The sequence below is a fragment of the Diorhabda carinulata genome, chromosome X (assembly GCF_026250575.1).
Source record: "Diorhabda carinulata isolate Delta chromosome X, icDioCari1.1, whole genome shotgun sequence".
Lineage (NCBI taxonomy): Eukaryota > Metazoa > Arthropoda > Insecta > Coleoptera > Chrysomelidae > Diorhabda > Diorhabda carinulata.
This window is the reverse complement of record NC_079472.1, coordinates 13819637-13840214: the sequence shown is the minus strand read 5'-3', so window position 1 is coordinate 13840214 and position 20578 is coordinate 13819637. Positions and strand designations below refer to the sequence as shown.

The following is a 20578-nucleotide window of genomic DNA, read 5'->3' as shown; positions in this document are numbered from 1 at the left end:
ATGTATAAGAAAGAAGAATATCACTATGAAAATGCCCCAAGGTTCTAACAATTAATGATTTTCCTTGTCAAAATATCTTCGCAAAAGAAAATCTAATTATGGTAGTTATTACCAACAGATGATGATAAAGTCGATCTGAACTTAATCAACTTCATTAGCGCTGGTCTTCTAATATCATTTATTATTAATCTCTTTGTTTCAAAAGGAAACTAAGATTAAATATTATTGAAATTAAAAAATGAATAGCAAGCAATAAACAAACTTTTACAATAGTCCATAACGTCCATGACATCTACCAAACTGTCATTGCTCAATATAGTCTCTTTCATCTGGCTTCTATTGTACCCTGTAGTCACTTGAAACGAATCTACAGATCACCACACCAAGAAAACTTCCAACAACCCTTCGGAAGTCCTAAATCTCAAAACGAACCACATCCAAGAATCTTGGTGCGACGTATGGAGCTCTAAACAACATCCATCCAGCTACTCCTCATCTGTCCCTAATTTTTTTTAAGTAGGAAAAGAATGGCCAGACTATTAGGACTATTATTGTTTCGGCTTGCTCCTGATAACTTCGCGCTGCGCCCCTAGTACTCGATTCAACACATACTTACCTGACAGTATTAGTTGAACTAGTGAACTTGCGTTTCGAGTTTTAGTAAATGAGACACAGTGGATGGTATAAGAGGGGGAGGATCCACTTGAACAGCTCGAAAAAAACTTCCAACAACCCTTCGGAAATCCTAGATCTCATCCAAGAATCTTGGAGCGATGTATGGAGCTCTAAACAACATCCATCCAGCTACTCCTCATCTGTCCCTAATTTTTTTTAAGTAGGAAAAGAATGGCCAGACTATTAGGACTATTATTGTTTCGGCTTGCTCCTGATAACTTCGCGCTGCGCCCCTAGTACTCGATTCAACACATACTTACCTGACAGTATTAGTTGAACTAGTGAACTTGCGTTTCGAGTTTTAGTAAATGAGACACAGTGGATGGTATAAGAGGGGGAGGATCCACTTGAACAGCTCAAAGAAAACTTCCAACAACCCTTCGGAAATCCTAAATCTCATCCAAGAATCTTGGCGCGATGTATGGAGCTCTAAACAACATCCATCCAGCTACTCCTCATCTGTCCCTAATTTTTTTTAAGTAAGAGAAGAATGGCCAGACTATCAGGACTATTATTGTTTCAGTTTGATCCTGATAACTGCCCGTTGCGCCCCTAGTACTCGATTCAACACATACTTACCTGACACTATTAGTTGAACTAGTGAACTTGCGTTTCGAGTTTTAGTAAATGAGACACAGTGGATGGTATAAGAGGGGGAGGATCCACTTGAACAGCTCAAAGAAAACTTCCAACAACCCTTCGGAAATCCTAAATCTCATCCAAGAATCTTGGCGCGATGTATGAAGCTCTAAACAACATCCATCCAGCTACTCCTCATCTGTCCCTAATTTTTTTTAAGTAGGAGAAGAATGGCCAGACTATCAGGACTATTATTGTTTCGGTTTGCTCCTGATAACTTCGCGCTACGCCCCTAGTAATCGATTCAACAAATACTTACCTAACAGTACTAGTTGAACTAGTGAACTTGCGTTTCGAGTTTTAGTAAATGACATAGTGGATGGTATAAGAGGAGAAGGGTTCACTTGAACAGCTCGAAAAAAACTTCCAACAACCCTTCGGAAATCCTAGATCTCATCCAAGAATCTTGGCGCGATGTATGGAGCTCTAAACAACATCCATCCAGTTACTCCTCATCTGTCCCTAATTTTTTTTAAGTAAGAGAAGAATGGCCAGACTATCAGGACTATTATTGTTTCAGTTTGATCCTGATAACTTCCCGTTGCGCCCCTAGTACTCGATTCAACACATACTTACCTGACAGTATTAGTTGAACTAGTGAACTTGCGTTTCGAGTTTTAGTAAATGAGACACAGTGGATGGTATAAGAGGGGAAGGATCCACTTGAACAGCTCGAAGAAAACTTCCAACAACCCTTCGGAAATCCTAGATCTCATCCAAGAATCTTGGCGCGACGTATGGAGCTCTAAACAACATCCATCCAGCTACTCCTTATCTGTCCCTAATTTTTTTTAAGTAGGAAAAGAATGGCCAGACTATCAGGACTATTATTGCTTTGGTTTGCTCCTGATAACTTCCCGCTGCGCCCCTAGTACTCGATTCAACACATACTTACCTGACAGTATTAGTTGAACTTGCGTTTCGAGTTTTAGTAAATGAGACACAGTGGATGGTATAAGAGGGGGAGGATCCACTTGAACTGCTCGAAGAAAACTTCCAACAACCCTTCGGAAATCCTAGATCTTATCCAAGAATCTTGGCGCGATGTATGGAGCTCTAAACAACATCCATCCAGCTACTCCTTATCTGTCCCTAATTTTTTTTAAGTAGGAAAAGAATGGCCAGACTATCAGGACTATTATTGTTTCGGTTTGCTCCTGATAACTTCGCGCTGCGCCCCTAGTACTCGATTCAACACATACTTACATGATAGAATCATCATCAAAAACGAGTAGCACTAGCCAACATGCGTTCGAGTTTTAGTAAATGAGACATTCGTCTGCTCGTCTGCTTGTTTGCTTAATTCTAGTTCTTAAAAAAATTGATTTTTCTTCCAAAATATTAAATTTTATTTTATCACCCTGGGCGCAGTTGTAGAAGCTCGCACAGGGTGCAAAAAAGGATATTTAGGGCACTGGCTGTGACATGTATGCACATATGTTTTAAGTTTGATATGTATTATGTATAAACCACGATAAACAACTGAGAAAAACATGGAATTGATGTGTGTATTCAACTGATTTATTGCCTAACGACTTTTTTTCCCCATTGACAAAGAATAGCTGCGCAGACACTCGATTTTCATCACGTCAAGAAGCTGATTGTACTATATCAGCTTCAGAGTGGAAAAATGTTTCCAGAATTGGTTTGAGCGTACGTAGTTAATATTTTGGAACGCAATAAAACATTCTGTTTCGAATTTATTTCTATTTCACTTTTCGTAAAAACTTAAAAGTCAATCCTCGTAGGATCATAATGTTTAGAACAAAATATGACAAACTATTTATAGAGACGAGATTCTAACTAAATATTAATCAGGTATGTATATTTCGTGTAATTGGATTTAGTTTCGTATTGTTTATATGCATTTACTGATCTCTAATTGAATTTAATGAAACTATTTGAATAATTGAATTTTGTAAACTAGACGATCCAGACAGACATGAAATTACAAAACAAACGGTGATTTAATTTAATCCATGGAAAAAATAACGATATTAATGCATAGTATATTTCGGTTATTATGATGTTCTTGAATATAATTTTGAAAATACAAATTCTCTTCCTCCAATAAATCAGTAGAATGAATTAAATTCATCTTTTACGACGTTAACCCCAAACTGTTTAGAAATTAGAAGGACCCAAGAATATTTTGATCATTATCATTCATTTTCGTACTTCCTATTCGTAAGTCGTAAGTCGCAATCTGTATACATGAAAGAAATTCGTGTTTATTACACTATAACTTATAAGTGGCCAAACCAAATTGGCTGAAAATTGGTGGGGAGCTGGCTTAGAACTAGTAGAAGCACTCAGGATACTTTTTATCCCGTTTACGTGGCACATATATGTATAAAAAAGTCGTGTTAGTAACACTATTCATAACTGCAGAACGGCTAAACTGATTTGGCTGTAAATTGGTGGGTAGGTAGCTTAGAACCAGGAGAAGGACATAATATTCTTATTTTGCTTACGTGATACATAAAACGCAACTGATAACCGTAATGTTAACTATAATTTTTGAAGAAAGAGATTTATATGAAGTACTGATTTGAATCCTGCAGCGTCTCGATACGATTGCGGAACTGAGTACTGCATTCGTATTGAGCCAATTGACGTTGTTTGCGAATTGAAGTTTTCCAAAGAAATGCTGGAATTGTGGTGCCTTAGTGGAAAAGTGAAAATGGCAAGAAATATATCAGAAATGCCATCAAAGATATGTATGAATAGAAACCGGAAGAAATTGGAAAAATTAGATGAGGTACTGCAACTGAATCGAATATGTTTTTACCATATTTACTCACCCGGTAAATTATGTAAATATAATAATCGTTATACCGAACCTGTATTCAAGTCAATTTTTTTTTAATTCAGATAAATTACCTAATTCATTATCTGTTAAATTCACTGTCTAATGTTCTTGTTTGTTCATTCAATAATGACCTTGCCTCTTCTTTTTTGACAAACAAAAATGGCAAGAGGTGCATTTCTTCGAATTTTGGGCTTATCTTCGCCAGACACCACTTGAGAAACGAAGACGCTGATGTTGCGAGTTGCGATGCATTTCATTGCTTGCGGTAGCTGCAGTAGACTTTTTTTTTATTTTTTCATAATTCCACAGTCGGTCTGGCCCACCTGGTCAACCAGAGGCGCATCCTTCTTCAGGATTATCGTTAATTGATTATTATTCATTTCCAAATTATTACGCACTATCAATATTTAGATGAGAATGAACTTGTATGTGAAAAATTTCAAAATACCATGACCACAAATTAAAAGAATAAGCAAATAAAAGATCGAAATGGAATAGGAAGAAATAGAAGACGCAATAAAAAAAAGTGACTAAACAACAGCTAAAGATAGAGAACAAAAAATAAGCAAAAACGCAAAAAAATGCACAAGTAAGAAACGGATGTCTAATACGGAGACAAGAAGAGAGCTACCAAATGCCCTTGGTAGAAGCACCAACTGAAACTGAGATAATGGGGGCAATAAGCAAAGATCTACAATCAAAATGCCGGACGTGGATGCCCCAATGGGAATGATAAAGTGAGTGGGAGACGTTCTGTAGTACTGAATGTTAAACATTTAAAAAAATCTGGGATCTAGACGAGATGCATAGCAATTGTTTGCTCCATATGTAAGAAGAGAGATAAGGCTAACTGCTTTTACCTTCTGATATTGTATGAAGTACCAGCTAGAATCATACGAAACAGGTTAAACAAGAAAATTCGACATAAATTAGCAATAGGCAATGAAACAATTGGAGCTCTAGAAAACCTATCAAGATCTGAAGAAATCTCAAAGGTAGCGAAGCTAAGAACTTATAGGACTCAGGGAAGAGAATGCTGAGTCATGTAGAAGAAAGAGGAAAGGAGATTAAATGCACGGGAGAGAGTAGGGATAAGATAAGAAAAATTTTAACAAATCTTGAGATGAATAAGGACTGAATTTGAAGCTATTATTTCTGGTTTCTGGACTAACCATGCATACGACTCGAAACAGCTACACCAAGTTCTATCAAGATCATAATATAATACCGAAGAAATTAATACAATTAAAACAGAGTGTTCATAGAAGGAAACTTATCCGAAAAATTCAAAACAGAAAAGGGTTAAAAAGGGTGACCCTTTGTCAACAGTGTTCGATTTTTTACTAGTAATTCTTGGGAGTAGTGTTTTACGATTCCAAGGAATCATTTATGGTGTATGCAGATGACGTAGTGCTCACAACCAAAACAAAACAGCAGCTACAAAAGATGTTTTCAGTGTTTGAAAAAATGAAAATCACAACAGAGCAAAACAAAGAGTTCCAGTTCGATAAAGTAAAAAACCTTTGGAATAGCATTAACAAGTGACGAAGAGGCAATGAAACAATTGGAGCTCTAGATCAAGATCTGTAGAAATCTCAAAGGTAGCGAAGCTATGAACTCATGGAAGAGAATGCCGAGTTATGTAGAGGAAAGAGGAAAGGAGATTAAATGCATGGATGAGTTGTATAGTAAGGTAGATATCGCTTTATAGGGACTGGTTCTTGGGAAGTATAGTCAGAATTAAAGAAAATAGGTGGGTGCGAAGAGCCTTAATAAGTGAAGAAGGTGCAAAAAGAAGAAAAGGGCATCTACGTAAAAAATGACTGGAAGTACATAATTTATAGAAATTAGGGGCAGAATCGCGAGTCTTCTCTGAGTAAATCGATTATTAGTGATTTGTATGCGGAGTTTAAAATTGATTGTAGCAGTACAGATGATGTTCAGGACAATTAAAAAAGATGTTTTCATCAGAAAACATTAAAGAAATCCTGAAAATTGTGATAAAAAAGTCAATAAAATACCATGTGGAAGTGTTTAAATCATTTCACTTCTTTTTGTTCATTTTGAAGCATTGTTTAAATTACCCGATTATATACTATATATTTGAAATCGTCTTTAATTGACAATTATTTTTGGTACTTTATAAGTAAAGTTCTACAGGTTTCATATCTCATATATTTTTTAAAAAATATCAAAAGATAGATATGCATCTTAGGTAGTTTGAAGGGATCTCAGAGCTGCCCTTTTTTTCAATTTTTCGAATAAATTATAAGATATGTTGTTTTTTCCTTAGAGCTATTACAATACAATATTTTTATGTGCATCAGTTAAGACTTTTGTATATTCCAAGCTGCAAGAAGTACAGTAATAGTTAGTTTTGGAAGGTGAAGTACCAAATTGATTGTTGAAAGTGCGTCAGGACTCTTTACATATAATTCGGTCTCCAGAAAGACGGACTCTGCTGCATTTAAAAGAGGTGTCTTGAAGACGATTCAAATTGTTTGAATGTTTGAAAAAAAAACTCCAGAAAATTGAGCAAAAATTACAGGATATTAGTATGCAAGATCGTTGATTTAACGAGGGAGATTTATTGAAAGCACTTGATATTTCATTAGGTATACTGAGAAGACTTTTAGAAAGGAAAAAAAAAGTTGCGCGTTGTTTTTTAACTGTATGACTTTGGTACGCAATTAAAGTGGGTCGAAGTCGGTACTTCGCTTCAGTTTCTCTGATAGCAACGAGTTTTGCGCCAGTCTAAAATCTGTTTGATTTCGGACAGTATTCTAGCTTCTATCTTCAGAGATGGAAATCCATACACTCAAACAAATGCTTTTTAAAGTATATCAAATAGTAAAAACTCTTTTAAATCGTATTTTTCTAATCGAATCACTCAAGTTATTGAACAACCATTTTTCAAAAAGTTAATATAAAATTTAGTAGTAAAAGGAATTCAGTTAAAAAGGATCAGTGATTAATTTAAATGATGGATAGATACAGAAAAACAATGTGGTTGCGTTATTTCCATTTGTATCATATTATAATGAGACAATAAAAATGTTTTATCGAGATATATTCTTCGCTATAAAATATACAATTACAATTTTCCGTTTTGGTTTACGTCGCATCGTTAAGTTGGATAACTAATAGAAGAAGGAAATAGGCGTAAAAAACAAGAATGTATTAAAGTGAAAAATAAGAAATTATATTGATATTTAACTGCCGTGCAGTGGTTATTACTTTATAATAAAGTTTCCTTACTTGTAGATCATATTCTTTATAAATTTTTGTGTTAACTTGAATCAAGAGATCACTTTGATTACAATCAGTTGAACAATCCACCTTCAGTTACACTCTATAGCATTTTTCCAATAATTTGTGCCATATCAAAAAATTATGATCGTCTAATTAGTTAGGCAATAGTTTCTTGGTAATTTGAACTAAGCTTTGAAATTTTGGGATCAGCACTGACCAAAAAGTTATCTAAGATATCCCTGTGATGCTTTTCTTTCAATATTAATGGATCTGAACTTCATTAAGAACTTCTTCAGGCTTTTTCGACTGGAATTATCAAACAAACAAACAAAAGGTGTGTTTTGTAGGACATTAATTATTTGCACAGCCTCTAGGAATGCTTGGGATCGTTGTCATAATACATTTTTGCTGATTAGGTGCTCGCCAGAACGTACTGTATTTTGCATTAATATCTTTATAGCTTTCATTCAATTTTCATCAGATCTCCGGTCGCCCTTCCTCCAAAACATTCCCAAGCCATCACCGAGCATCCACTGTATTTACAAACATGATTATACATGGATGTAGCAAACGTCCTTCCTTTGACAGTGGATGGATTATGAGGTGGGCAAAAACTTTTGACACTTAGTGTATGATATTGGATAAGAATATTGAGATTTGAACAGATTCATCACCATTAAGGATAAAGCAGGCGAATGAAGATACGAAGAGATCATTGAGTAGATGTATTTAGTTGGAAGGTCGGTTAAGAGATGAAGGAAGTGTAATATTTGTTATTAATATTTGTTAGTGAATCTGGCATTTGCCGGAATTTGCTCGGAAAATAGTTTCGTTTCAAATTTCGCCAAAAACGCTTAAGTTGACTTAGGAACACTCCTAGACGGAATATTCAAGTCTGCAAAAGATCCTACAACGTCTTTTGCATAATGAGCAATTGCCATATCTGACCAAAATACAAAATTTTATCAGGAAGCTTTTTCTTATTATTAAATTATTAATCTAGGAAAGCGAAAGCTCGTTGTCATTGAGACATCTAAGTTTTGATTTTTGTTGTATCTCAGAATATTTAAATGTCGATTTTCTTGATTTTTCAACTACATAATGTTCCTTCAGAATTTTGCTCACAAATTTCTGCCCAATTTTCACAAACTGATTCCCATTTTTCCGAGAGCCGTTCAAATCAAAGCTCGCTCTTATTCTTTGGCATTTTTTTGCTTTTCTACATGATCCTGATTCTTTTTCGATCGAAACACCTGTCTTAAAATGCCAACATATGTTTTAACTTATATATCCATAAAGTTTCATTTTTAGAAGGTTTTTCAATTTCTAACATCCTATTTTCATGAAGAACTTCAGTATTACTTTGAGAAGAGTTTACATATTAGTATATATGAGACTGCATTGTACAAAAATAAACCCTTGTCTTAAGAGTCGGTCATTCACGATAATTCATTCATATTCATTCATATTTCATATTTAGAGATTATTTTTTCGAAAATCACACTATAATTTGTCCGTAGACATTTTTAAAAGCAAACCCTTATTAGTCTTTAGATATTGTATTTTACAAAGCAAACCCTTATTTATATTAAGAGTCTGTCTTTCACGAAAACAAACCTTCATTCATATTTAGAGATTATTTTTTCGAAAAACACACTATAATTTGTCCGTAGAAATTTTTAAAAGCAAACCCTTATTAGTCTTTAGATATTGTATTTTACAAAGCAAACCATTATTTCTTTTAAGAGTCTATCTTTCACGAAAACAAACCTTCATTCATATTTAGAGATTATTTTTTCGAAAAACACACTATAATTTGTCCCTAGAAATTTTTAAAAGCAAACCCTTATTAGTCTTTAGATATTGTATTTTACAAAGCAAACCCTTATTTATATTAAGAGTCTCTCTTTCACGAAAACAAACCTTCATTCATATTTAGAGATTATTTTTTCGAAAAACACACTATAATTTGTCCGTAGAAATTTTTAAAAGCAAACCCTTATTAGTCTTTAGATATTGTATTTTACAAAGCAAACCCTTATTTATATTAAGAGTCTCTCTTTCACGAAAACAAACCTTCATTCATATTTAGAGATTATTTTTTCGAAAAACACACTATAATTTGTCCGTAGAAATTTTTAAAAGCAAACCCTTATTAGTCTTTAGATATTGTATTTTACAAAGCAAACCATTATTTCTTTTTAGAGTCTGTCTTTCACGAAAACAAACCTTCATTCATCTTAAGAGATTATTTTTTCGAAAAACACACTATAATTTGTCCGTAGAAATGAATTTTTCAAAAATAAACCCTTATTAGTCTTTAGATATTGTATTTTTCAAAAACAAACCCTTATTTGTTTTAAGAGTCTGTCTTTGACGAAAACAAACCTTCATTCATATTTAGAGATTATTTTTTCGAAAAACACACTATAATTTTTCCGTAGAAATGAATTATCAAAAGCAAACCCTTATTAGCCTTTAGATATTGTACTTTACAAAAACAAACCTTTATTTGTCTTAAGAAACTGTCTTTTACGAAAATAAACCATCACTTTAGAGACTTTAGAGTCTTTAGAGACTCATTTGTTTGTAGAAATTGCTGTTAGAAACTCTTTTATTGAAAAAAAATCATGGTCAGGAGCTACAGAAAGAGTTTTCTTCAGTTCAAAACATTTCCAATGATAACAAACGTCTTAACAGGATTTAAACCGAGTATTAAGTGAAGCTGGTAAAGATAGAAACCTATCAAGGGACATTACCCATGGTGAATCTCATGAACTGAATATATTTTTTTACCCTATAGATTAGATGTAAAAATAACGATTAAAAATAGGAAATACTGGACAGTTGGATTAACTAATTTTCAGTGTTTATTAAAAAAACTAGCAATAAATTGTAATAAGTTCAATTCAATTTCCATTTTATATATTAAGTACTCGACTTATTAGGAGCGAAATTGAACAGTATCAAAACAAGATTGGAAAAATTTACGAAAATAGGAGATATTTTTTCGCAACAAGCATTTTTTGTACAAACACAATTGGTGATGTGAGAAGTTCAATATTTGTCGCCAAGATAATGTAAGAGAATGTTTATTGGCTCAAACTCTATCACATTGTTGGTAATATGGTCGAAGAAGAGCCGCCTCTGCATGTCCTTGTGAAGGTTTTCAAACGATTATTTGAATATTTCACTCAACATGACCTATATATTGCCGAGACAAATGCTGTTCTCCAAGGCCGTTTAGTGAGTCAGAGTCCGACTATGGATGGGTAATCTCACCAGTCAACAGAGAGACGCAGACCCAACCATACCCATTAACCATGCCCAGCGACCACTAGACTCATTACCAGATTACATTATATATACCGGAGTGTTTAGTCTGGACAAAAAACATACACGTTTCACCTGTTCTTTATACAGATTGTCTCCTGAACTCTGTACAATTCATTAGAAAATGTATTGAAGTTTGAATTTATTTTATTTCTCGAATAGCCACTCAGTATGTGGTTTCAATTTATTTTGCAACAAGTAAGTTACGCCTCGGGGTACCCACAATGAGAGATACATCTAAAAAGGAGTGTTCAATCAATGTGAAAAAATAGTTTATGTTCGCGATGTCTCTTGGTGTTTTAATTGTTTTGTTTACATTTTATTTTTGATAAGTTTTACATTTTTTGTAATAAATTTGAATCGTGATGATGTTTAATTGTTTTCAATCACCGCAAATTGTTTTTTAGAATTCAAATGTTTTATCGGAAATACGTGAATATGTATGAAAGATTACATGATGTGGTGAATCGGTTAATAATTTAATTAATTCTTACTATATTCAAGTTAAATTGCGTAATTTCGTTTCAAATTGTAATGTTTTTGTTGTTTTCAAAAATTAAATAGATAGACTGAGGTATTTGCTGTGTTAGGGTTATACTGGAAAGATTAATATACAGGGTGACGTAAAGTAGAGGTGTATGGGCCCAAAATTGGAAGCAATTTACCTCTATGCCTAGCTGCATCCCTGACGAAGTATAAGTCCTCAAAGTTGAGACGAAAGTTCCGATAAAAATTAATCTCATTGCAACCCTTTAACTCAAAAATACCAAATTTTGTACAGTATATGAGACTGATAAGGGCTTTAAGTAATTTTAAATTGAAGGTGATCGAGTCATTCTAGGGGTTAATTAGGGGTGATCTAACCTTTAAGAGATTTTGTGTACACGCTTCAACATGCATACTTAGAAGTTTAGACATACCTCTTGGATTCTGGGACGAATTAGCATGTGCTATATCATTCTGACTCACTAAATTAGTTTCCCAATATATTTTTAAATAAAATTAAATGAAGCATAATGAATTAGTTTTTTGTTCATCCTACGTGAAGTATAAAATCAATGTATTCCATTATAACATAGTAATATAACGTTCATACAAAGTACATTATCTTTATATGAAAACTGAATTATCCCATCAATGTCCTGAGAATAATGGATTACATGTTACTGGATGATTGATACCATTACATTTATGAATTAAAAATATAATAAAACGAAAGTTGCATCGTTCATTTCATGAAATATTTCCGAATTATGCTTGTCAAGTAGACAAATTGAATCCTAACACAATAATTACAGATTAAAAAGAAGATGCATTCAAATCACATTCCAGTAGTAGCATTTCAGACAAACACCTCGTTATCTGATTCGTTTCAAGTCAATCAGAAAATGATGAATTTGTTTTGATAACCGATTGTTTAGACTACAAAAATGATGATTGTAGTTAGTCAACGGAATTAAATTGCAATTTTAAGGTTAAAATATAATTTTCCACATAACAATATTAACTTATGTTTAACGTCCAATTACTAAGAAATTATATGTTTTGTTGTAGAAACTGTTGATAAAAAAAATACTAAAAAAGTCTGTTTATTTTCGTTTAGCAACTTGTTGTTTGCCAACATGACAGTGTCAGTCCAATTGTCGTTTGAATTTCTTTCAGTAAAGATATCACAGAAATGGTTCATTTAACATATATACACTTAGCCTGGGTGGATAATCTAAGGATTCAGCACTTCACCACAAAGAAAAAGAAGAACAGATAAGCACAAATTAACCACGAGAATCCTATAGTTTCTTTTGCAGCATCCCACATCTATCCACTCATTTTCCTAGTTAGTGCTGTCTTTCATGTTCTGTTCAATTCCTTTCTTCCAGGTCGTCAAGAGTCTTCCTCGTCTTCTTCTATTCTTCGGTTGATACATCGATGTTTCTTCGCCCTCCTGGAAGATAACATACGGACACAAATGGAGTTTGCTGGTTTATTTCAGCAATTTCGCGAGTATGTACAACAAATAAAAAAAGTAGCTGCCAATTAAGTGATGATACGGCGTTAGATTTATGCTTGATTTTCAAGAAAAACCGCATAATTCTGGTCGAAAAGCCCAGCTCCACTGGTCAAAGTTAGTGATACAGCAACATGTCGAACATTTAAGGAGACTCAGGAGCTCATGGAGGACAATTTTTATGAGAATTCCCACGGCATATCTGATCACAGTGAATCCGATGCACTGAAAACCTGGCCAACAATCCAAATTCTCAAACGTTGATGAATGTTACAAAAGTTGCTGGTTATGCAAAAGATATATTGTGCAGATCTAAAAATTTGGTAATTATCTAGATTAGGTTACACCCCACCGATTTCGTTAAAATTTCAATATGTTATAAAGAAAATTACACTGAACAAGAATTCCTTCAGGTACTTTTTTGGGTTTAAATAATCAAATAATTGTAATGATTTTTCAGTGATTGTAATATTTAAATTAATCGTTGAAACCTAACCTAACCTACATATTTCTCTACAAAATTAGATCCGATCACAAGCAGGGATTGCTATTATCGAAAACTCTTCCATGATATTTTCTTCATGAGGTGGTCGACAAAAAATAAAATAAGCGATGATTCTACATACAGTTTGTATATCTATTCGAATTTGATTAAAAAAGGGCCATTTAATGCACTTATTGTCCAATTACACCACACGGTTAGGTTAGGTTAGGTTAGGTTTCAACGATTAATTTAAATATTACAATCACTGAAAAATCATTACAATTATTTGATTCTTTGAACGCAAGTATATGAAGGGGTGATTTCTAGATCTAATCTAGATAATTACCGAAAATTTTGAACATGAAGTCAAAGAAAAAACAATAAATAGTGAACATTTTGTAGAGAATTCAAATTAGTCACGTTTCAAGTTTTTCCTTAAATAAAAGAACATAGCATATAGACTCTGCTAAAAGAAAATTAGCTGTCCACTTTAGCTCCTTTTGAAAATATACTAATCTCTATGTAACGGATATTTATATGCGGTCATTCCATTTTACAATTTTTCCTTTGAAACGTAATAATCTGTTCACTATTCAGCCACAACCGATGCGTAAAAATTTTGTCATGTTCAGAATGTTGTCCGCAATCATTTAATAACATATATTTGCTGTGTTTCACAATGGAAACAATGCCTATTTGCCTAATTACTTGAAGAGACACTAAGAACTCTTCGCATGGGACGACCAGAACTAAATTTTGAATTCAGTAGCTAAGGAAATAAAAGAAGAAAATGGGTTTAAGAAGAGAAGGGAAATTGGAGACGTCGAAACTGTCGAAAAATAAATAAATAAAGCGCTTTTAGTTGATGTAAAAGTTATAACAATATTCGTGTGGCAAAAGATGATATTCGAATGGAAACTTAATTGGTTCTGAAAATATGACAGGAGTTAAATCGCAATCCCTTCTCGACCAAACTGCTAAAAAAATTATGGAAGTTTTCGACGTTACTTACCTTGATTTGTCTTCCGATTTCATATTAAATCCTGAATGGGGATACGATGGTAGTACCGGACTTATCAACGGAAAATCTACAGCTTTTGGCACCACCTGATAAGGTACTTTTGTCTACGTATTGATACCATCGGACCCATTATGGGCATGAGGTTATTTGGACAGGAATCATATCTAAGATCCCTCTTTTATTGATGGAAATGGAAATAAATATTTGGACCTGCTCCAAAATAATGTTGTGCAAATTTCGACAAACTTATAGCCTGATCTAGCAAAACTACAAGTTCCTGGGAATATAATATGGAAACAAGATGAAACACCTTATTATCAAATCAATTTTTGACAGTACCTGAACCAAATTTTTCCAAATCGATGTATAGGAAGGCGTGGATAAATAGACTGGTCATCACGTTCTCCTGATCTGATGCCATTAGACTTCTTTTTGTGGGAATATTCCAAACGTTAGAAGACGTTTCTGTTGCTAAGAAGTCAGTGGAGAGAATTTTTTTAAATTATTAAGAAATAAACCGTTTTATTATAGGTTTTTAGTGTAACAAAAAACTTGAGCAATTTAAGTTTACTATATATATATATATCTGTTTCATTAATTCCTTGTGCACGAAAGTTATAACGTCAATTTTTATTCGTAGTATATACAACGTTTTTTCTACAATCACATAATCCATATATTATTACGAGAATATGATGACAGTTTTTAGTTTTGTCAATTGAATAATATTGACGTTGCATTCAAAGCAGTACTCCACAGTACTTGAGTAGCCACAAGCGATAAAAATCATTTTGATAGTAATGAAATCAATCAATAGTTTGATGAACAAAAAAAATAATAGATTTGCATACACTCATATTCTTGTTTCATTTAATTTGTGAGATATAAGGCTGCAGTAAGTTGAACTATTATTTACATTCATATTGAAAATACTACCACTACACCAACACTCACAAATTGCACTGCTTGACGCGCGTTTCGACAACCAAGTTATCGTCTTCAGAGACCGTTTACCTCTTGAGTCTCTAAAAACGATAAGGCTGAAAAATTTTGTCGATCTAAAGAATAAATAATATACAAAGTGTTGAATGCTCTGTACTATTGTTTTATAAAAATATAAATCGACGTATCGAAGCGTTTTTCCCAACAATTATTTATTATTGTACCTACACCGTTTTAAAATTTAATTATTCAGATAGTTTAGTAAACATAAACAAATAAATTCAATAAAAAAAATAGCATCTAAGGCGCCGAAATTCGTAATAGTTACATAACAAATTAACACTTTCTCAAATTATGTTTAGAATTCTAATAAACGAATGTATATTAAACGGTAAAAGTTTACATTCAATGTGTATATAAACACAATCTTCTTCCTTGATTCACATCAGCGAATTTTTATTCTATTCATATGTAATAGTTAGATAAATATGTAAAAAAACTCACCGAACATCTTCTAACGAAAGATTCGAATTGAGTCTAGGATGCAGCGCGAAGAACGATCGTAAAAAAAAGTAATAACGGACGGCACGTCGTAGTCGTCTAAGAAGAGCACGAGTTAGGTACAACAACACCTGCGAGACCCAGGAGTCAGGAACACTTCGACACCGGCCACCATGCGACTGATAGTGCGTCCGCTGTGCTTTTAGTTTTGCCAGCGATATTCAAAAAAAGTAGAGATTCGGGGAGACTGTTATTTTGGAACGTGGAAACATTTTTATTTACGGTATCAATAAATGAATTGAGACTCAGATACGTTTTCCTGAAAATATTTTACTTCATAATTAATATCGATTATCGTTATATTAATTTTAATGATATTATGAGTGCGTTGAAACTTTTTTTACGCGCATTTTTCAACTATAACGTACAATGGTAAATAAATGATCATTATAATTCGGATTAATTGAAGTTTATTTAAATAAACGTCTAGACTAAAACTCCGTGTCTATTACATTCATTATCTAATACAAAAAAAGAATTTATAACTGGTATATTTTAACACGTTGATCCCCGGCGCGGTCCATAGGCCCGTAACTTTCCTCACAACTCAGAGCGGGCCTATGGACCGCACGATGTAATTTATTTTAAACCTTCTCCAAAGCCTAAGGAGCCGCATTTTCTTGGGTTTTACAGTTGGGTTGGACTGCCCTGGGTCCTTGAAACATTACCTTACACTTGGGCCGTCCGATTTTTTTCCTGGTTTTCTACTCCATCGTAAACCTAAAAAGTTTATTCTCATATTTTGGTTAGGTTTTTTCGACTTTATTCAAATAAACTTGGATTATAACATTAAGTATGGTCAAGTTGTAAATCACCAATTAAGGGATGCTTGGGCAGGTATAAAAATAACCACTAATACGTACATTTCAAAATGTTTTGACCAAAAATACAAAGACATTGAAAATAAATATATTTTTGGAATAGTGAAATTTCAATTCTCCAGAGCCAAATCTAGCATTTGAGCATGCCCAAACGCATTATTTTTGTAATTTTTCATATGAAATATAATTTTTCATTTTACTCATCGTATACTTTTATTTATGGTTTTATATAAAAGCATAGGTTCAAAAGATAAAAAAGCGAGAAAAAAAGTTTCATACATTTGCAAGTAGGGTGTAATTTCAAAGAAAACAAATGAAAAGATTTGTTTCGAATGAAAAGTGCAAACAAATTCAATTTTTTTTTGTGCGGTCCATAGGCCCGCTCTGGGTCCGAGGGAAAGTTTATCGGTACAACTTTCCCCAAGGTCCATAATGAATTTGTTTGCACTTTTCAATTGAAATAAATATTTTCATTTGTTTTCTTTGAAATTAGGATATGGAGACTAAAATAGGGCAAAAAAATTATTGGGCCAGGGGGAAATTTCATCCATTTTGGTTGGGGCTCAACGTGTTAACGATCTGAATAAATAGTAAGAACAACTATCTACATATTGCTCCTGAACTATCAGTGTAAAAAATATATTGATTATGAAGTGACTTCTAAATTTAGTAGCGCTATGCTTGGAAGAATCTCTGCCCGCATGTTAAAGGTATGTTGTTTATATTTTCTACCAAGAAATTGATAAACTTTAGAGGATGTGCGTAAGTGCTTTTGAATATTGATGATCATTTAAATTGGTTGTGAAATACAGTGCGTGATATTTTTATTTTTATCTCAACAAAAAGTTTTTAACAATAATTTTGACTATCTGCGTGATTCGATTAAAAGTAGGTGCCCCTATTTTTCAATATATTCTCCCTTTCTTCCGCAAACTTTCCAGAACTTCTGACTAAAGCTTCTATGCCACAAATATGATATTTGGAGTCAAAAAGTTCGTACACTGTCTGTCTAATTTCATCGTTGATGTTAACTTAACTCAATCTTCAGCTGTGCAAATAAAAAATAGTCGGATCGGACCAGATCAGAATTATACGGTTGGTATTCAATTTGCCACGATTTATTCCATAATTTTTTGACGAAACTACCTCAATATTTCTTAAAATCAATCAAAAAGTGACCCTTGCAGTCCCAAAATGTTGTTTTTTTGATTTTTTTTCGTAACCTATGCTTTTTTGGCACGGGATCTTTCACAATGCCACTACATGGAATCTTTTTTGGCCTCCATTCTATTTTTGATTTGTGAACAACGCGAAACTGAATTTGAGACATTTTTCAATATTTTTCCAAATACTTTGGATACAGTGTATGGTGACTTTTCCCTTTCTAGTCAAAAATTGATAGTTCACAGTCACGGTCAGGTGTCCTGAAAACAGGATAAAAGTCAACGATTTCCTAGCATCAGAACACCGATTAAACGTGTGCCAGTTAACTGATACTGTAGGCATTCCAAAATATCACTTGGGTGATATTCTACTTGAAATTTTGAACGCGATGAAGCTGTTTCTCTGTGAAACCACTACAGAGTAGTATCTAACGCTGTTTAAGCGCAACTCGGATGGTTTCTGCATATTGATACGCACCAGAGACCAAGGAATAGTCGAAAAAGTGGTCATCGTCTGGTAAACGTACTACGAGGAAGACGTAGACTTTTCCATCGGCCGAAAAAGTGATAGTCACTAGGTTTGATTTCGATTCAATAGCCGGAAAAGACGAAACGATCATAGGGCTGGACTTTACCGAATTATTGGGCCAAATTGATCCAACTGCTGCTCATTTCACTGTATTCTCCAAAAATCAGCTTCTTCTTGTTTCCAAATTTGAATAGGTCATGTCCCGTGCAGGATTTTGAAGCAAATGACGTCTCAAAGAAGTTGAGTACAGAGTGCAGAATCTACAATGCAATGACTAGGACTACGTGGTGGTACAACTAAAGAAAAAAATAGAAACCACTGAAATGAACATAATAAAAGAGCATGAACGTGAAAGAAACAATTATAAAACTTATTAAGGAAAAGTATGTTATTGGGCACGTACAGAGGATCGGGAAGGATATATTGCCAAAAAAAATATGTAGTGGATCCCACTGAAGAACATAAACAGAAAACCAAGATCATTATGATTGTATGTAATTCATAGGTTGATGGTGGTATTTCGATTTAGCAAATTTGAGACTGCGGGCTTACGTAGTTAGCTCTCAAGTACCATCTTTCTTACTCTCATGTAAAGGATACAGAAAGTAATTTATGAATCGTGGCGACTCTAATCAGGATAATCAAATATTTGAATCGAATTATTGCATTTTCGCCAGTCTTCGCCAAGTTACCAGTGTAAAAACATACAAGTAAAACACTCTTCGGAACTGAAATCGCCAAATTTTTCCAGAAATTCTAATGTCTCAGGTATTGGGAATTTTATTTAACATTCTAGGATGAATGGTTTTGGAGAAATGGTCGCCAAAAATCCATCACCTTCAAACGTATAACTTAAAGTATAACCTACTCAAATTGAGAGTTTGTAACCAGCTCAATTGTTCTTTAATTTCACTATTACTTTCTATATGAAGGATATAGAGCCTCATGATATCAATATAATATCTACGAGCTCAAATGTGCTATATTCAGTTAATAAATAAATCGAAACCAGGTTCCAGGGTGAGAAAAGTTTTTTGGAAATATTCTTGCACAAGCTGCAGATCATAAAATTACTAATGAGGTGATTCTGTATAACTATTCGTAACAGCTGTAAAATTAACATCGATGTAGTTAATTTTATCAAAAATTAAGAGGTTAAATCGTATTCTGAACAATAGGATGTTTTGGTTGTCGTCATTTCAACAGAGAAAATATTATTAAACATCTGTAAGCAATTTTTGTACAGTTATCAAAACTTTAGTTATCCAAAAGTGGTCTAAAAACCAACACAGCTCATTTCTACTCTAAAGTATCGATATTCCCTTATCTTAATAGAGCAATTGATATATAAAAATGTTCAGTTCAATCATTACCTATTACTATTACCTATAATTTTGTTACTCATTGTGGTTTTCTTCTGTATATTAAAATTTTATTTTATTTGTATATTTATTTAGTTATTTTTATGTTTGTTTTTTAGTTTTTACAAGCTTTTGTCTACAAATTGTTGCTTTCCGTAGAAAGTCTAATTTTATTAAAAATTTTCATGTAAGAACAAATTTTTTGAAATAGACATTAACAAGTTCCAATATTTTATTTATTTCAGTCTAATTCGGTTCAATGTTCTGACGTATCATCAGCGAATACATTATTTTAGTAATGTCTTTCATCACATTGCCAAAATATTTAACTTTATCAAATACCAGATCTAACTCATAGTTAAATATTATATTGAAACGTTCGTAATTATTATTTTTTCGGTATCTATCATTTGTGGAATTTATATTTTCCGGTTCAGTGTACTACTTACACATTGGAATTTTTTTTAATCATATTGCATGTCAATTTGTATAAAAAACAGCACGCGAGATGATTTAATACCAGGATTTTGTAAAACATTGTTTTATATACGGTGTAGTCGAAAATTTTAGAATCCACAAATCATCTGTTAATTTAAAGTCTTATAATGTTTCGAAAACAAAAATTGGACAACTTAATGTAGAAATAGAAATAGAAAGTTTGCCCTTAACCAAAACCTTGTGATTATTTAAATATTAAAATGCATTTCTCGGTTTAATATCTAATAATAGTGTGTTAGAAGTAATTTCATTTTTTTTTCTTGCTCTTTTGAATACACCCCCATGTTGTTGATAAATTAAACTAATTAAAATACGAATCTGAAATTCTTTTCTCCCAAAATCAGAATTTTCAATTGATGATAAAACATTCATTCGCAAAACCATCTTAAAACCAGTTTGAACCTATCGTCTAGATCAATGCTGAAAATTCACAGAAATTTCCAGGGTTTATAACCAATAAAACCATTCACCAGAATGCAGAT

The 20578-nt window shown here is 33.1% G+C and overlaps 1 protein-coding gene across 2 annotated transcripts in view; it reads right to left on the bottom strand.

Moving 5' to 3' along the window:
- Nucleotides 1-15853, bottom strand: part of LOC130901621 (follistatin) — a 64135-nt gene extending 48282 nt beyond the window's left edge. For both annotated transcript variants that reach the window (XM_057813112.1, XM_057813114.1), the window contains exon 1: nt 15668-15853. The gene's annotated coding sequence lies outside the window, so the exon portion shown is untranslated. The remainder of the gene's footprint in view (nt 1-15667) is intronic.
- Nucleotides 15854-20578: the final 4725 nt, after the last annotated feature.